The 15,254-nt window shown below is 43.0% G+C and overlaps 1 protein-coding gene across 6 annotated transcripts in view; it reads right to left on the bottom strand.

The window, feature by feature from the left end:
- Positions 1-15,254, bottom strand: part of RALY (RALY heterogeneous nuclear ribonucleoprotein) — a 90,011-nt gene that overhangs the window by 14,635 nt on the left and 60,122 nt on the right. The window contains exon 3 of one of the 6 annotated variants that reach the window (XM_061437321.1): positions 995-1,112. The exons of the other annotated variants lie outside the window; for them this stretch is intronic. The gene's annotated coding sequence lies outside the window, so the exon portion shown is untranslated. The remainder of the gene's footprint in view (positions 1-994; positions 1,113-15,254) is intronic. 6 annotated transcript variants of the gene reach the window in all.

Raw genomic sequence — 15,254 nt, 5'->3', positions numbered from 1 at the left:
TAAAGCCTGATACCCACGTTGTCTCCCAATGCTCCAACTCTTAACATGCCCGAGAATAAGATAGTCAGAGGTAAAGGCCATGCTCGCTCCCCTGTCCTAGTATCTTGGACCAAATCTGAAACTTTGTAAGAGTGCCCCCTTCCCTATGACTGTATGGGCCTGGGAGAGGAAAGAACACTGGTGGAAGGAGTTCCAGGCCTTGCTGAACCACTGACTCACCTCTGAGTCCCACCATGAGGTCTCTAGTCTTACACTCTGTATGAGCATCTCTTAGGCAGTGAAGGGAGACCCCAAAGCAGAAACAGAAGGTAGAGCTGGGGCTTCAGCCATCTCTCCCCACAGTGTGGTCTGAGTATAAACACTCCCCCCATCTTGTACTCCCACCCCTGCCTATGGCCTTAGGATGAGGTTTGGCGTTTGTGACAAGCAGCTCTTACTTAGAGCTATGGAGAGAAAGGCAACAAACAGTAGGGAGGCACAAACTTGGCCCCCCAATCCCGAGTTAAGAGTTGGGAAGCTACAAATGATTGTCAACTTCTTTATTTTTGCCAAAGAGGTCATTCTCTCTATCCCACAATAGGAAGACTGGCCCTGCCTTTGTGGCTGATGTGCCATATGACTGTGAGTTTGGGAGCATGTGACCACAAAGGGCCCTTCCATGGTTTATCATTACCAATATTTGCTGAGCACCTACCACATGCCAGGTATTGTACTCCTTCTTCTGCTGAGGTAGGTGGTGGCTTATATTGTGTCCATTTCACAAATGAGTAAGGGCTGGAGCTCAGCCCTATACAAGCTAGGAAATGGCAGAGCTGAGACCAGTCTGTATGAGACGAGAGCTAATGCTCTCAACCTTGGCCCAGAATGGCTTTCTGTAAGCGTGTACTGTACCTGCCAAGACATCAGTTTCTAACACCTTCTGATCCTTTGGGGAGAAACTCATGAAGCCTTGTTGAGGGCATACACTCAAGTCCAAGAGCCAATAAGCACTCACTGCGAGCCTGGGGGATGGATTCCTCTCCCTCCTCACACCTTAAGGGGCCGACTCCTCACAGTGATAATGTGGCAAGATTAGTCACTGCTTGCTGTTGGTTGATTATAGCTATTCTTTTCTGTAAATGAAGTTTAAAAGTCATCAAAGGGTTTGTCAGCTGTGACTTATGAGCCTCTTTCCTGCAGGGAAGTCAGGCAGTGACAAATGCCCCTCTCATTCTGCCATCCATTACAAGGCGGAAGGTGCCATGTTCCAATTACTGGAGACCCCGACGAAGTCCATGGAAAACCCTGCTCCAGGCTGCAGCCATTACTCAGACCTGGCAGGACTGCCAGCAGAGCTGCCCTAGGCCCAGACTTCACAGGCTAAGAATGGAGGAAGAGCAGGTTCCTGACTTTGTGAGTCAGCCCCTCTACTTCATACTTGTGTTACCCCTGGTGGGTTTATCCTAGACACATTTCAAAAAATCATGTGGGCTGTCTCAAAGTACCCAGAATCAAGACTGCCTGAGACAGACAGATATGAGGAAATAAGGTCATGCTCCTGGTGGAGTAGGTAGGAAATATGATGCTCAAGTGGAAGGGGATAAAACAGCTCTGATGTTCAGAGTAGAGACTAAAAAAAACCTTAGAGATCATCTAATACAATCAATTGCCTCAGTACTCAATACCCATTCTATGCTAAGTTCTGTTCAGCTAAATGCTGGGGAGCCAAAAATGAATAAAACATAGTCCCTACCACTGAGGGCTCAGTTCAGTTCAGTTCGGTTGCTCAGTCGTGTCCAAATCTTTGCAACCCCATGAATTGCAGCATGCCAGGCCTCCCTGTCCATCACCAACTCCGAGAGTCCACCCAAACCCATGTCCATCGAGTCGGTGATGCCATCCAACCATCTCATCCTCTGTTGTCCCCTTCTCTTCCTGCCCTCAATCTTTCCCAGCATCAGGGTCTTTTCAAATGATCTCCTTTAGGATGGACGTGTTGGATCTCCCTGCAGTCCAAGGGACTCTTGAGAGTCTTCTCCAACACCACAGTTCAAAAGCATCAATTCTTCAGCGCTCAGCTTTCTTTATAGTCCAACTCTCACATCCATACATGACCACTGGAAAAACCATAGTCTTGACTAGATGGACCTTTGCTGGCTAAGTAATGTCTCTGCTTTTTAATATGCTGTCTAGGTTGGTCATAACTTTCCTTCCAAGGAGTAAGCGTCTTTTAGCTTCATGGCTGCAATCACCATCTGCAGTGATTTTGGAGCCCAGAAAAATAAAGTCAGCCACTGTTTGCCTATCTATTTCCCGTGAAGTGACGGGACCAGATGCCATGATCTTCGTTTTCTGAATGTTGAGCTTTAGACCAATTTGTTCACTCTCCTCTTTGACTTTCATCAAGAGGCTCTTTAGTTCTTCTTCACTTTCTGCCATAAGGGTGGTGTCATCTGCCTATCTGAGGTTATTGATATTTCTCTCGGCAATCTTGATTCCAGCTTATGCTTCCTCCAGCCCAGCATTTCTCATGATGTACTCTGCATGTAAGTTAAATAAGTAGGGTGACGATATACAGCCTTGACGTACTCCCTACCGCTGAGGGTAGATGAGATAATTAAGGTTTAAAGAAGTGACTTGACCAAGGTCACAAAATAAGTTAGCGTCAGTGATGGAATGAGAAAGCAGGTCTCCAGGGAAGTCGAGAAAGTGGAATGACAGGGAGCCCTCCTGCGTGCCAGGCTCTTTGCATAGAACATGGCATAACAGTCAAGAGTGCTAGTTCCCATTCACATCCCAACTACACACTTACTACAGAGTTGGACTTCTGACAAGTCCTCAACCTATCCAAGTCCCAGAAAAATTAGGATGATAACAAAACTTAGCTGAGTGTTGTGGTGAGAATTAAGTAAGATAATCCATGTACTGTGCACAGTGGCAGGCACATAATAAGTATCCAAGATATTATTTAACGTCCAGTAGCTCAAAACAATTTGAGGTAGGCATTATTAATCTGATTTTACAGACAATTAGACTGAAGTTCTATTTCACTTTGACACACTAAGTAAGCCAGTACTTCTCAAAACTACTTGTGGTAAAGAACCAGTTTTTTGTTGTTTGGCTTTTTAAACTCCCAATCCATTACAGACCAATACATTTGTAAAATATGACAAAAATGTCAAATTACTGTAAAGTCTCTACGCACTTAGTCTCAATTTCTGTACTCATCACAAACAGGTAAGTTTGCGAACTAGCATTCATCTATTCACTGGGCTACAATCTGAACAGCACAGCTCTAAACCACGCTCTGCAGTCCATGGGGTCGCAGAGAGTCAGACACAACTGAGTGACTGAACTGAACTGAAGCTCACCCAGCTCTGTCAAACTCTATAAAAAGCAAACCAAAACAAAGTATAGTTTATTTCATGGTTTTTTTTGAGTCCTTTATGCTGATTTCTTACAAAGTTTGGTGTTACGCTAATTTACAAAAAACTATTCTGATCTTTTTTTTCTTTTTTCTCAAGACAGAAGAGGGTAAGCAGACCAGGGACGAGTTCAAGGATTTGCCACCAAATATTTCAGGAGGTGATTTATCTTGGTCATCTGTTCCAGGTCATACTATATCCTGCAAGTCAAGATGATCTAGGCTTACGGAGGACTAACACCCTTCCTGAAGCCTGGTGATCTGAAAGGCAGATCTATTCCTGAAGAGACTAGTACTCTGAGACCCTCTTGCCCCACACTAGAGGACATGAAGAAACCAGCCAGGAAGGGGAAGCATGTTGTAACTCTTCTTTTTGGTATTTCTAGTTTTCAGTCTTTTATCATGGCTTCTCTCTCCTTCTAGGGAGTTTCTTGACAGCAAGATAGATATCAGGTTCACAGTTCACTCCTGAGTGCCACTGTACACCCAAGAGTAAGACTGGCTGGGGCAGACGAGTAGTTTTTTAGCAGCGCGCCAAGACATAACAATGTATCGGGAAGCTTCCAGGTGCCTGGCTAAATTCTCCTCAGTGTACAAAACTTCATTTTGTTCTGAACTAATGTGGTAGTACTATTTTTCAGCACAACCCAGAGCTGAGTAGGTCATATGATGCAGTGTATAGAGGCACGGCTGGCTCCTGTGAATAGGGGCCTGCCAACAAGCAAAAGCCAAAGCCTACATATTTAGTGCCATGTGAGAGGCCACGTAGTATGGTCAAGAGAGTAATCTCTGAAGCCAAAATGCCTACATTCTGCCACTGAACTAGCTGTGTGACATGACTTTCAGTAAGTATTTCAAGTTCTTTATGCTTCAGTTATCTCACCTATAAAATAGGGGTCATGACACGTATCTCATGGGTTGTTAGAGGATAAAACTACCTAATTCACATTTAGAACATCTGGCACATTACAAAGTATGCTGTTGTTATTAGTATTGTTATTGTTGGAACCCAGAATAACTTTTTCTCAAGAGTATGAAAGATGGTGAGTTCTACTGTAACATAATCTAGAAGTGAACTGTGATCAAGGAAAGAGTACTATCACTGTGATGCAATAAACTTTAGTATCTGGAAATGTGCCTTGAACATAAAAGGAATCACAGGAGTAGGCACTCATTAAGCGTTAAACGAATAAAGAAATAAGTATATAGAATAAAGCAGTCCCCAGAGAGTACAACTTGAGAAGGGGGTTGGGAAGAGGCCCCTAAGTGAAGGTTCTCAGAGAGGCCTCTTTGTACCTCAAGGATCCAGAAAGCAGGGTGGACTGCCCTTCTGAGCAGGGTTACCAGGGCTGATATTGCAAGAAACCTCTGCTTGCTCAGTGTTCTGTGTCTCCGAAGGAACCCCCACATTCTGTGGCTACTCTATTCTGAATAAGGCTGCTGTAGGTTGTACCATGGTAGTGCGTACATCCCCACTTTCCAGACTATATCAGAGGAACACAGAAAGGGCAGCCTAACCCCTCCCAAGAAAGGTTTTGCCCTAAGTTAAAACAGTAACAGGGGATTCATAATTCAAAAAAGAAAAAAAAAATAGTAATAGGGGAGGAACTTGCCTGGCAGTCCAGTGGTTAAGAATCTGCCTTGCAATGCAGGGGATGCAGATTCGATCTCCGGTTGCGAAACTAAGATCCGTGTGGGGTAACTACGCCTACACTCCACAACTACTGAGCCTTGCACTGCAACAAAAGATCCACATGATGTAATGAAGATCCTGAGTGCTGCAACTAAGATCCGATGCAGCCAGATAAATGTAACAAGACAGGACAGAAAACAGTGAAGTATACTTTTTAAAAAAGTCATAGGGTATTATCAGTTTTTAAATGCTGCTTGCCTGTGGAGTCCCAGGTCCCCAAACCCACTTCCAACAGCTGTGTGAACTTGGGAAGGCCCGTCAGTTCTCTGAGGTTTAAGACTAATCGTCTGTAAAATGGGAAAAAACTTCTTGCCTTGCCCACCTGCAATCCAGGCTGGTTAGCAGGTCAAAGGAGATAACATATGGGAGGACACTGTTACCTGAGATTGTTACAAAAATGTGGACAGGAATATTACCTGGGATGGACAGTTCCTGCACGTCTTCCTAGACAGAGGTATTCTGGCAGTGAGCCAGCTGGCTGGAAGCAGGCGGTGGACGGTGCACAATTTGGCACTGCAGCCAAGCACTGTGCCCCTCAGGTGTAAGGGCAGTTGACTAAAATCCTTTCATGTGGAATCAATATTTTCCTCATTACCACAATCCTTCTCCTTGAGAACACCTAATGCCATCCCTCACAGCCTCGCAAAGGCTTGATCCAGCCAAAAGCGTATGCATTTGACATAATAAATATGTTATTTATTTTCCCACATTCAGACAGGAAAAGAAAGCTGACCTCTCTCCAGGGTGCTGATCTAAACTTAACTCAGGGCGATAAGCACCATCCCACAGTGCTTTATGTTTGACCCTAAAAGGACCACTGAGAATGATGCCACTCTGTCCCTCTGGTAACATTAATTTTATAAATATTACTAGGCTCTGCCTCTTAACTGAACCACTGAGCAAGCCTGTCCCTGTCTCCTGTTTAAGACCCTTCAGCAGCTTCCCACCACAAGAATCAAGCCCAACTCCTTCAACGTGGTTTACAAGTCCCTTCACTAGTTAAAGGTTACGAAATCCATACACAACCATCCTCTAAGAGCTTATAAGTCACACCCACTTTACAGATGACTAAACCCTAGTGCACAAAGACAAAAGCAGTTGCCCAAGGAGACATACTGAACAAGATGGTATGAACTGACTTCTTCCCTAAGGGCTAGGTACCAGTTACAAAGTATAGACTCGAATTCACAATAATCTTTTCTTGGACTAGTCTATGTGATGCAGTATGGGGATGGGACATTTACTGCCCAGGCAAACCCTTTCATTTCAGCTTCCTTTGTTGGAAAATGCCAATCTGAACTCTCACTCTCACAGCATGATTGATAAACTTGGCATAATGACCAAAATGTTCATTTTCTTGTAATATGGTACACATTTGCATAACTAAGTTCCGGAGGCCACGAGTATAAAAGTAAACCAATGGATCACAACATCTTGGAGGTGGGGGTGGGGGAGGCCAGCCCTGCAACCAAGAAGCATAACATGCCCAATACCTAATGAACTTCTAATTTATTCAACTGATGACAGAAGCAGCTGTGGGTCTATGGTTTTTTCCCCTCCATCACCCTCTTAGAATTCACTAACCCTTTCTGGCCCTCTTTCCCCTCACTAAACAAGTTTCTACACTGCAATAGCTAGTTTAAAAAAAAAAAAATTCCCCAAAACTTTTGCAGATGTCTCAGCTGCAGGATCAACAGCAGGGGCTCTAGACAGAGACAGACAAGGATCACTTATTTACTTACTATGTGACTTTGGACAAGTCATGAAACTCCTCGAGCAAATGTTCTTTATTTTTCACTAGGCATAAAATGGCATGTACTTCTTCCCTCCACATACTGAATCACTTCCTGATTCTCACACTAAAACCAAGCCCTGCAGATTTGGCCCCCTGAATATTTTAAAAACGCAGCCCTTCTCTGTCCATTCATATTAGTATTCAAATTCACCCTCCACACAGTCACAATATCACTACATGATTCCACTGCCTGAAATCAAAGTTTTGCTTTATTATTTCAAAATTTCTGGTCATTAATTTTGGTGTCTGTTCTTTATTTTTTGAATTATCATAAGTAAATCACCTAAACCCCAACTCCTCTATACAAATAACTATTGTTAGCATCCAGGTATATTTCCTTCCAGTGCTTTTTCTTGTGTATTATATTTGGATTACATAGTTAGGTCATTCATTCAGTTCTGTAACATAATTCTTTCAATTAGCATTATCACACATTATATATAACATATTTGCCTTGCTGCTGCAGTTTTCAGTAAGCACAATTTTTAAAATATTATCATTTTTAATAACCCACTATTTTCCCATGAGTGGATTTATCATAGTTTAGACTGGTCATAGTTCAGGTGGTCATTTAAGCTTCTTCCAATTTCTCAGTATTATAAATAACAGCATCTGAGGGAAAGTTCATTCTGTATATTGGATTATTTCCTAAGGACAGAGTCTCAGAAATGGAATTACCAGGTCAAAATGTACAAACATTTTTATGGTCCAAAGTGCTGTACCAATTTACACTGCTATCACCAATGAATGCCACTTTCATGGCAACTTCACCAGAATCATACACTGTATTAGTGTGGGGGCCGGGGGCGGGGGGGGGAGGTGCAGGGAATCGGTGGTAGTTAACAGGGAAAACAAATCTTCACTGTTGTTTTCATGTATACATAAAAATAACAGTCTCCCACGATTATTACACCAAGTTTTGAATCTATAGAATTTTGATTGCCCCAAAGAAGTTATTGTAGGTTCTTAAGCAGAGCAATAATATGCTGAAAATTTATTTACTCATTTATCAAAAAATCATTTACTGAGCACCTGTTTCTGTCAGACACTGTACAAAGTATAGAAATGAACAAAGTATAATCCCTGCCTCCAAATGAATTCACAGTCCACACAGTCCAGTGGTAAGGATCTCAGGAAAACCAGAAACTATGTTTCATCTCTTTTATCTCCATAAGAGCTATGACAGGAATATGTGGGAACTCAGAGGCATGTAACTTACCAAAGGGACAGGGCGGAAGGAAAAGAAAGAAATCATCAAAAAGTTCTGATCTTGTCCACAGTCAAGTTGATGTTAGCCCGCAAGAGAAGACTCTACACACGGACATCACCAGATGGTCAACACCGAAATCAGACTGATGATATTCTTTGCAGCCAAAGATGGAGAAGCTCTATACAGTCAGAAAAAACAAGACCGGGAGCTGACTGTGGCTCAGATCATGAACTCCTTATTGCCAAATTCAGACTTAAATTGAAGAAAGTAGGGAAAACCACTAGACCATTCAGGTATGATCCAAATCAAATCCCTTATGATTATACAGTGGAAGTGAGAAATAGATTTAAGGGACTAGATCTGATAGAGTGCCTGATGAACTACGGACGGAGCTTCGTGACATTGTACAAGAGACAGGGATCAAGACCATCCCCAAGAAAAAGAAATGCAAAAAAGCAAAATGGCTGTCTGGGGAGGCCTTACAAATAGCTATGAAAAGCAGAGAAGCGAAAAGCAAAGGAGAAAAGGAAAGATACACCCATCTGAATGCAGAGTTCCAAAGAATAGCAAGAAGAGATAAGAAAGCCTTCCTGAGTGATCAATGCAAAGAAATAGAGGAAAACAACAGAAGGGGAAAGACTAGAGATCTCTTCAAGAAAATTAGAGATACCAAGGGAACATTTCATGAAAAGATGAGCTCAATAAAGGACAGAAATGGTATGGACCTAACAGAAGCAGAAGATATTAAGAGGAGGTGGCAAGAATACACAGAATAACTGTACAAAGAAGATCTTCATGACCAAGATAATCACTATGGTGTGATCACTCAGAGCCAGACACCCCGTAATGTGAAGTCAAGTGGGCCTTAGAAAGCATCACTATGAACAAAGCTAGTGGAGGTGATGGAATTCCAGTTGAGCTCTTTCAAATCCTGAAAGATGATGCTGTGAAAGTGCTGCACTCAACATACCAACAAATGTGGAAAACTCAGCAGTGGCCACAGGACTGGAAAAGGTCAGTTTTCATTCCAATCCCTAAGAAAGGCAATGCCAAAGAATGCTCAAACTACTGCACAACTGCACTCATCTCACACGCTAGTAAAGTAATGCTCGAAATTCTCCAAGCCAGGCTTCAGCAATACAGGAACCGTGAACTTCCAGATGTTCAAGCTGGTTTTAGAAAAGGCAGAGGAACCAGAGATCAAATTGCCAACATCCACCGGATCATCGAAAAAGCAAGAGAGTTCCAGAAAAACATCTATTTCTGCTTTATTGACTATGCCAAAGCCTTTGACTGTGTGAATCACAATAAACTATGGAAAATTCTTCAAGAGATGGGAATACCAGACCACCTGACCTGCCTCTTGAGAAACCTATATGCAGGTCAGGAAGCAACAGGCAGAACTGGACATAGACCAACAGACTGGTTCCAAATAGGAAAAGGAGTACGTCAAGGCTGTATATTGTCACCTTGTTTATTTAACTTATATGCAGAGTACATCATGAGAAACGCTGGGCTGGAAGAAGCACAAGCTGGAATCAAGATTGCCGAGAGAAATATCAATAACCTCAGATATGCAAATGACACCACCCTTATGGCAGAAAGTGAAGAGGAACTAAAAAGCCTCTTGATGAAAGTGAAAGAGGAGAGTGAACAAGTTGACTTAAAGCTCAACATTCAGAAAATGAAGATCATGGCATCTGGTCCCATCACTTCATAGCAAATAGATGGGGAAACAGCGGAAACAGTGGCAGACTTTATTTTTGGGGGCTCCAAAATCACTGTAGATGGTGATTGCAGCTATGAAATTAAAAGACGCTTACTCCTTGGAAGAAAAGTTATGACCAACCTAGACAGCATATTCAAAGCAGAGACTTTACTTTGCCAACAAAGGTCCATCTAGTCAAGGCTATGGTTTTTCCAGTGGTCATGTATGGATGTGAGAGTTGAACTGTGAAGAAAGCTGAGTGCCGAAGAATTGATGCTTTTGAGCTGTGGTGTTGGAGAAGACTCTTGAGAGTCCCTTGGACTACAAGAAGATCCAACCAGTCCATCCTAAAGGAGATCAGTCCTGGGTATTCATTGGAAGGACTGATGCTGAAGCTGAAACTCCAATACTTTGGCCACCTCATGCGAAGAGCTGACTCATTGGAAAAGACTCTGATGCTGGGAGGGATTGGGGGTAGGAGGAGAAGGGGATGACAGAGGATGAGATGGCTGGATGGCATCACCAACTCGATGGACATGAGTTTGAGTACACTCCGGGTGTTGGTGATGGACAGGGAAGCCTGGCGTGCTGCAATGCATGGGGTCGCAAAGAGTCGGACACGACTGAGCGACTGAACTGAACTGAAGATGAGAGAAAACAGAGAAGAGGAAATAGCATAAGCAAAGTTGTGGAAGCTGGACAGTGCTTCCATATGGAGTGAATAATAATATGCATCATGGTTTGGCTAGAGTGTAGAATCTAAGACTGGATGTTGCAAGAGGTGACAGCAGAGAACCTAGAAGAGGTCAGATCAGAAAACCGTTGTGGGCTGTTGAGGAGCTTAGACATCATGGTAGTCATGACCCAGTCCTATGGCACGTGTAGGAGAGTGCTCAATAAGAAGGCACTCTAAGTCCCCACAGGTATTGAGAGTCTGAACAACACATGTCAACTCTTAATCAGAGCATCCCATCTGTGTTAACTTCTTTTGTCTCATATGTTTGTCTTCTCTTGCCAAGCAGTACAGAACTTCTGGGGTATTTTTCACATCACCTGAGCACATTACATTGCTAGGCACATGGCAGGGCTCCAATAATGCTCACAGATCAACTCAGTGGAGGCAGCTCGTGAAATAATATACATACTCATGAAACCCTTGCTGCCCTGGCATAGCGCCTGCCAATCTCAGAAGCTCAGTCACTGCCTCTCCTGGCAGATGTACTGCCTCAGAAAGCTATCTACCCTCTTCTTGCTCATTCTGCTAAAAAAAAAAAAAAAATGTGCCTGGGTACAAGAAACTATGGGCTTCCCTGGTGTCTCAGATGGCAAAGAATCTGCCTACAATGCAGGAGACCTGGGTTCCATCCCTGGGTTGGGAAGATCCCCTGGAGGAGAGTATGGCCACCTGCTCCAGTATTCTTGCCTAGAGAATCCCACTGGACAGAGGAGCCTGGTGGGCTACTCAGTGGGGTTTCAAAGAGTCAGATACAACTGAGCGACTAAGCGCAGCATAAGAAACTACAGAGTATGTGATAACTAATGAGCATATTGGGTGGCCATCGGGGAGCTCTGAGGGACATAAATCCTTCCCCACAGTATATTCCTCAAGCCAAGGACTCCCTCAGCCCTACTGGCAGTCAAGGTGTGCTACCACAACCCCCCCACCACCATAAAAATAAAATAGGTTTTTCCAATTGAATGTGTTAGAAGTCTCCTTTGAATAGCTGCTGACTTTCTCTAAGGTGTTACTACTTTCTACATTAATAACATCTGCTTTAATGATGACAAGGATATTAACAGGATGATTAATTTCAACAATTAATAAAATAGCCATTCATTCATGCCCTGCTCATAGTGGCATGAGCCAGGGGCAAGAGGGTATGTGCTGCCTAAGCTCCACCTGAGGAGGCAGTGTTTAAATAATCTGTTTCTGTGTCATCTTCCCTCCCAGGCTGTGAGTTCCTGGATGGCAGGAACCACAATCTATTTAAAATCAGCATCCCTCTGGCCTTTCAGCATAGACCCTGGCCCAGAGTGGTTGCTCAGGGAGTATCTGCTGATGGGAATTCCATGTACCACTGTACCCGTTCCCTTCCTCATTCATGCTTGTTAAGAAACAAAGAAACAGGCAGTACAGATAATGAAGCCAGAAGACTTGGGAGACAGAAAGGAGACATCTTTGCAAAAGCCCAATCCACTCCAGCCTTTAGGAAAGGCTGTTTTACAATATAATAAATGATCATTATGATCTATTAATCATTTATTTTTGTGGTAGATGTATTATTAAGTATTATACTTCTCATTCTTACAACTCTTTGAGGTAAGATTTTTTTTTTTTTTTTTTTTGAGGTAAGAATTTTATCAAGGTCCCAATGGCCCTTTCTGAACTTTTCTTTTAGAACTCCTGGGTTCAAACCCCAGCTCTGCCAGGTATCAGCTGTATCATGCTGCGTAAATGTCTTAATTCCTCTGTGCCTTAGCTTTCTCATTTGTAAAATGGGAATAGTATTACAGTACCTTCCCCATAAGGTTGTGAGAATTTGGTCAGGTAATATACCTGCAAGTGAAGCATTCAGGAATTTTCTAAATGAAATTACTGTTACCACTGGTCCCATTTAATAGATGCCTTCATATATCACACTCTTAACATTTAGTGAGATTAAGAGAAAGACTACTTCATCAATAAAGCAGGACCAGAACCAATTTCTGATTTGGTGATGGAATCTGGGGCCAGAAGGGTTTTCTGTACACAAAGTCACTGATGTCATGCCCTTGATGAAAACTCTTCAGGATAGCCTTTGTTTTCCATCCCCCCTCCTCTGAATCCTGATATGGACATTCTACAGACCTCTGTTGCAGCAACATTTGCTGCACCTTTGTATTTACCTTCCTGTCTTTCTCCATTAGACTCTGAACTCCTAGAAGGCAGAGGCTCTGTTATTAATCTTTGCAATCCCAGCCTCCAGCACTACCCGGACAACCAGCAGATGCTCAGTGAATTTCTGCTAACAGGTGACAGAATCCTAGGTGGGCACTGCTTCAGTCAATGGTTTCCCAGTGTTCCTGACAAAGCAGCTCCTTAAGAGTGAACTGTGTATTTGATGTTCACAGGTCGAACCCAAGTCCCTCATCTGTCAGTAGGGCAGAAGGATAAGCAAAATAGTGATGAGAGAGAAAACAAAGGAGGGACAGAGTGAGAAGCTGGGGACCAGAGGTGTCTTTGTTCAGCAGACTCCAAGGAACAGGGGCTCAAAAGAGAGGCTGAATCTCCAGGCCAGAAACTGCTGAACTGAAGCTCTCTGGGGTGGGGAGGAGGCAGAGGGTCCTCAACAAGCAGAGAGCAACAACAGCTAGAAACTGCCATCCTTGTCAGAAATCAACACAGCAAGGGAGACCCAGTCCACACTCCAAATTATCTGCTGACCCTGAGATGAGCCCAACCACTGGGCCCCACTAGGCTGGCTTCATGGAAAGACTACTGGGCAAAGAGTCTACTAATGTTCAATCCTTGGGAAAGTACTAATTTTTCTATTAATAAATATTTGAGGATCTACTATATGTCACGATTGCACTAGGCACCTGTAATACAATAAAGGTTTGTCACTAATTTGCTGTCAGACCCTGGATAAGTCACTACCTCTTTCTCTGAGCCGCAGTGTCCTCATTAGACATGTGGAAGATAACTTCTATACCAGATTGTTCTGAGTATCAGACGTGTTTTTGAAAAGTTTACTGCACAACTTTGCAAAGGTAAAGGTGGTATTTTTTACTAGAAGGCTTGGTAAATGCAAGGACAGCCCTCACCAAATAAATGCCAGACAACTCTCTCTGCCAGGTTCTAGACAGAAACTAGCAGCACATTCCTAACCACTGAATTCCACGGAAGATGGTGATGAATGAACAGAAATTTGACACATTCTCTTCAAATTCCTCTCAGGATCCTTCCCATAATTACTGGTGTCAGTATTCATCACAGGGAACTACACTACGGGCCTCTTGGATAAGCCCCTTGGTTGCAACTGAAACTTAATAAAACAAGAACAGACTTAAAATTTTGTGGGTCAGAGGCACCTTTCCAGACCCTGAGCTAAAATTACCTGATCTCTGGTCTTTCAACTGTTTGGAAACATTTGGCAGCCATTAAGCCTGTTGTTTCCGCATTTTCCTGCTTACTGGCACAAACACATCAAAACAGAAAGCTTGATGCTCTAACAATGCTCTGTGATTAGTGGTTTGCAGAATCCTCTGTAATTTTATGATTTGCTGGCTAGAAGAGGAAGAACAATGGAGTACAAATGGTGGTGTGGCCCAAGAGAGGGTCAGGCACCCTGAACTCTAGTTTTGGTTCTACTGTGGACTGGCTCTGTAAACCTGGCTGAGACCTTAAGTGCCTGATCCAAAAAATGGAGAACCGAACCAGAGTAGTGGTACACGAACTCTTTCATGAAAAACCAGTGCTCTTCAAGATGTTAAGGGCTCCCAGGTCAAATAAAAACAGAAAACTTAGCCTCCTCCATCCCTTCCTCCCCACCCACCCCAGTCACACGCACACTAAGGCTCTGAGAAGTCAAAAGTAAAGAAATGCACTTTGCATTATCCAGTCTGACTTTTCTGAGATTATTAACATCTCTTCTGAGGAAGACACACCGGAACAGATCTCTAGGGTCTCTGTCAGCTTTAACCCACTGTGATTTGTATTAGAAGTACTCAGCCAGTTCCTGGAGCACCCCTGCTTCCCACTAATTCAGTTCTCTTAACCCAGTGAGGCACTTAAATGATACTCTGGCTTACAAAAATGTATTATATGTAGCTCATTTTACTGTAGAGTACTAATTTTCAATGATTCAGAATACAAGACACTTAAAACACTAAGATGGGAAACCTGCAGTTACTAAAGTCCTAATACTTGTTCCACACTGTGTTGGCATTTTTCTATACATTATATCTTTTAATTCTTAGACAGGAGATAAATACTGTAAACCTGATAATATCCTCTTATCACAGAGAAGAAAACTGAGGCTCAAGGAAATTAAGGAGCTTGTACAAGATCTTTCAGTTAGAATGTGATGAACACCAGATTTCAAACCTAGGACTATGTGGCTCCGAAATCTTGGTTCTGTTTGGGGCTCTGCCACCATGAGCACCAGGCAATTGACCACTAATCTTCCCTAACCTTCCCTGGTCACAACTGTCAAGTGAGAAAAGGAATCCTTGCACTGCTGCCCTCAAAGAGTTGCTCTAACACTCAAAGGCAATAATAGATATGAAAGCACTCTGTAGTATATAAACATATTAATATATAAGGGGCAGGTGAAATATTGTGTACAAATGTTGATATTTCATGATTTTTTGAGGTAACTGAGGTTCTTGCAGGCTTTCCATCATGAAGTCAATCGTCCTTACTCCACTTTCTAGTCCTGCTCCCTCAAAATAGTGTTCCTTAGA

The sequence above is a fragment of the Bos javanicus genome, chromosome 13 (assembly GCF_032452875.1).
Source record: "Bos javanicus breed banteng chromosome 13, ARS-OSU_banteng_1.0, whole genome shotgun sequence".
NCBI lineage: Eukaryota > Metazoa > Chordata > Mammalia > Artiodactyla > Bovidae > Bos > Bos javanicus.
This window is presented reverse-complemented; position numbering and strand designations above follow the sequence as displayed.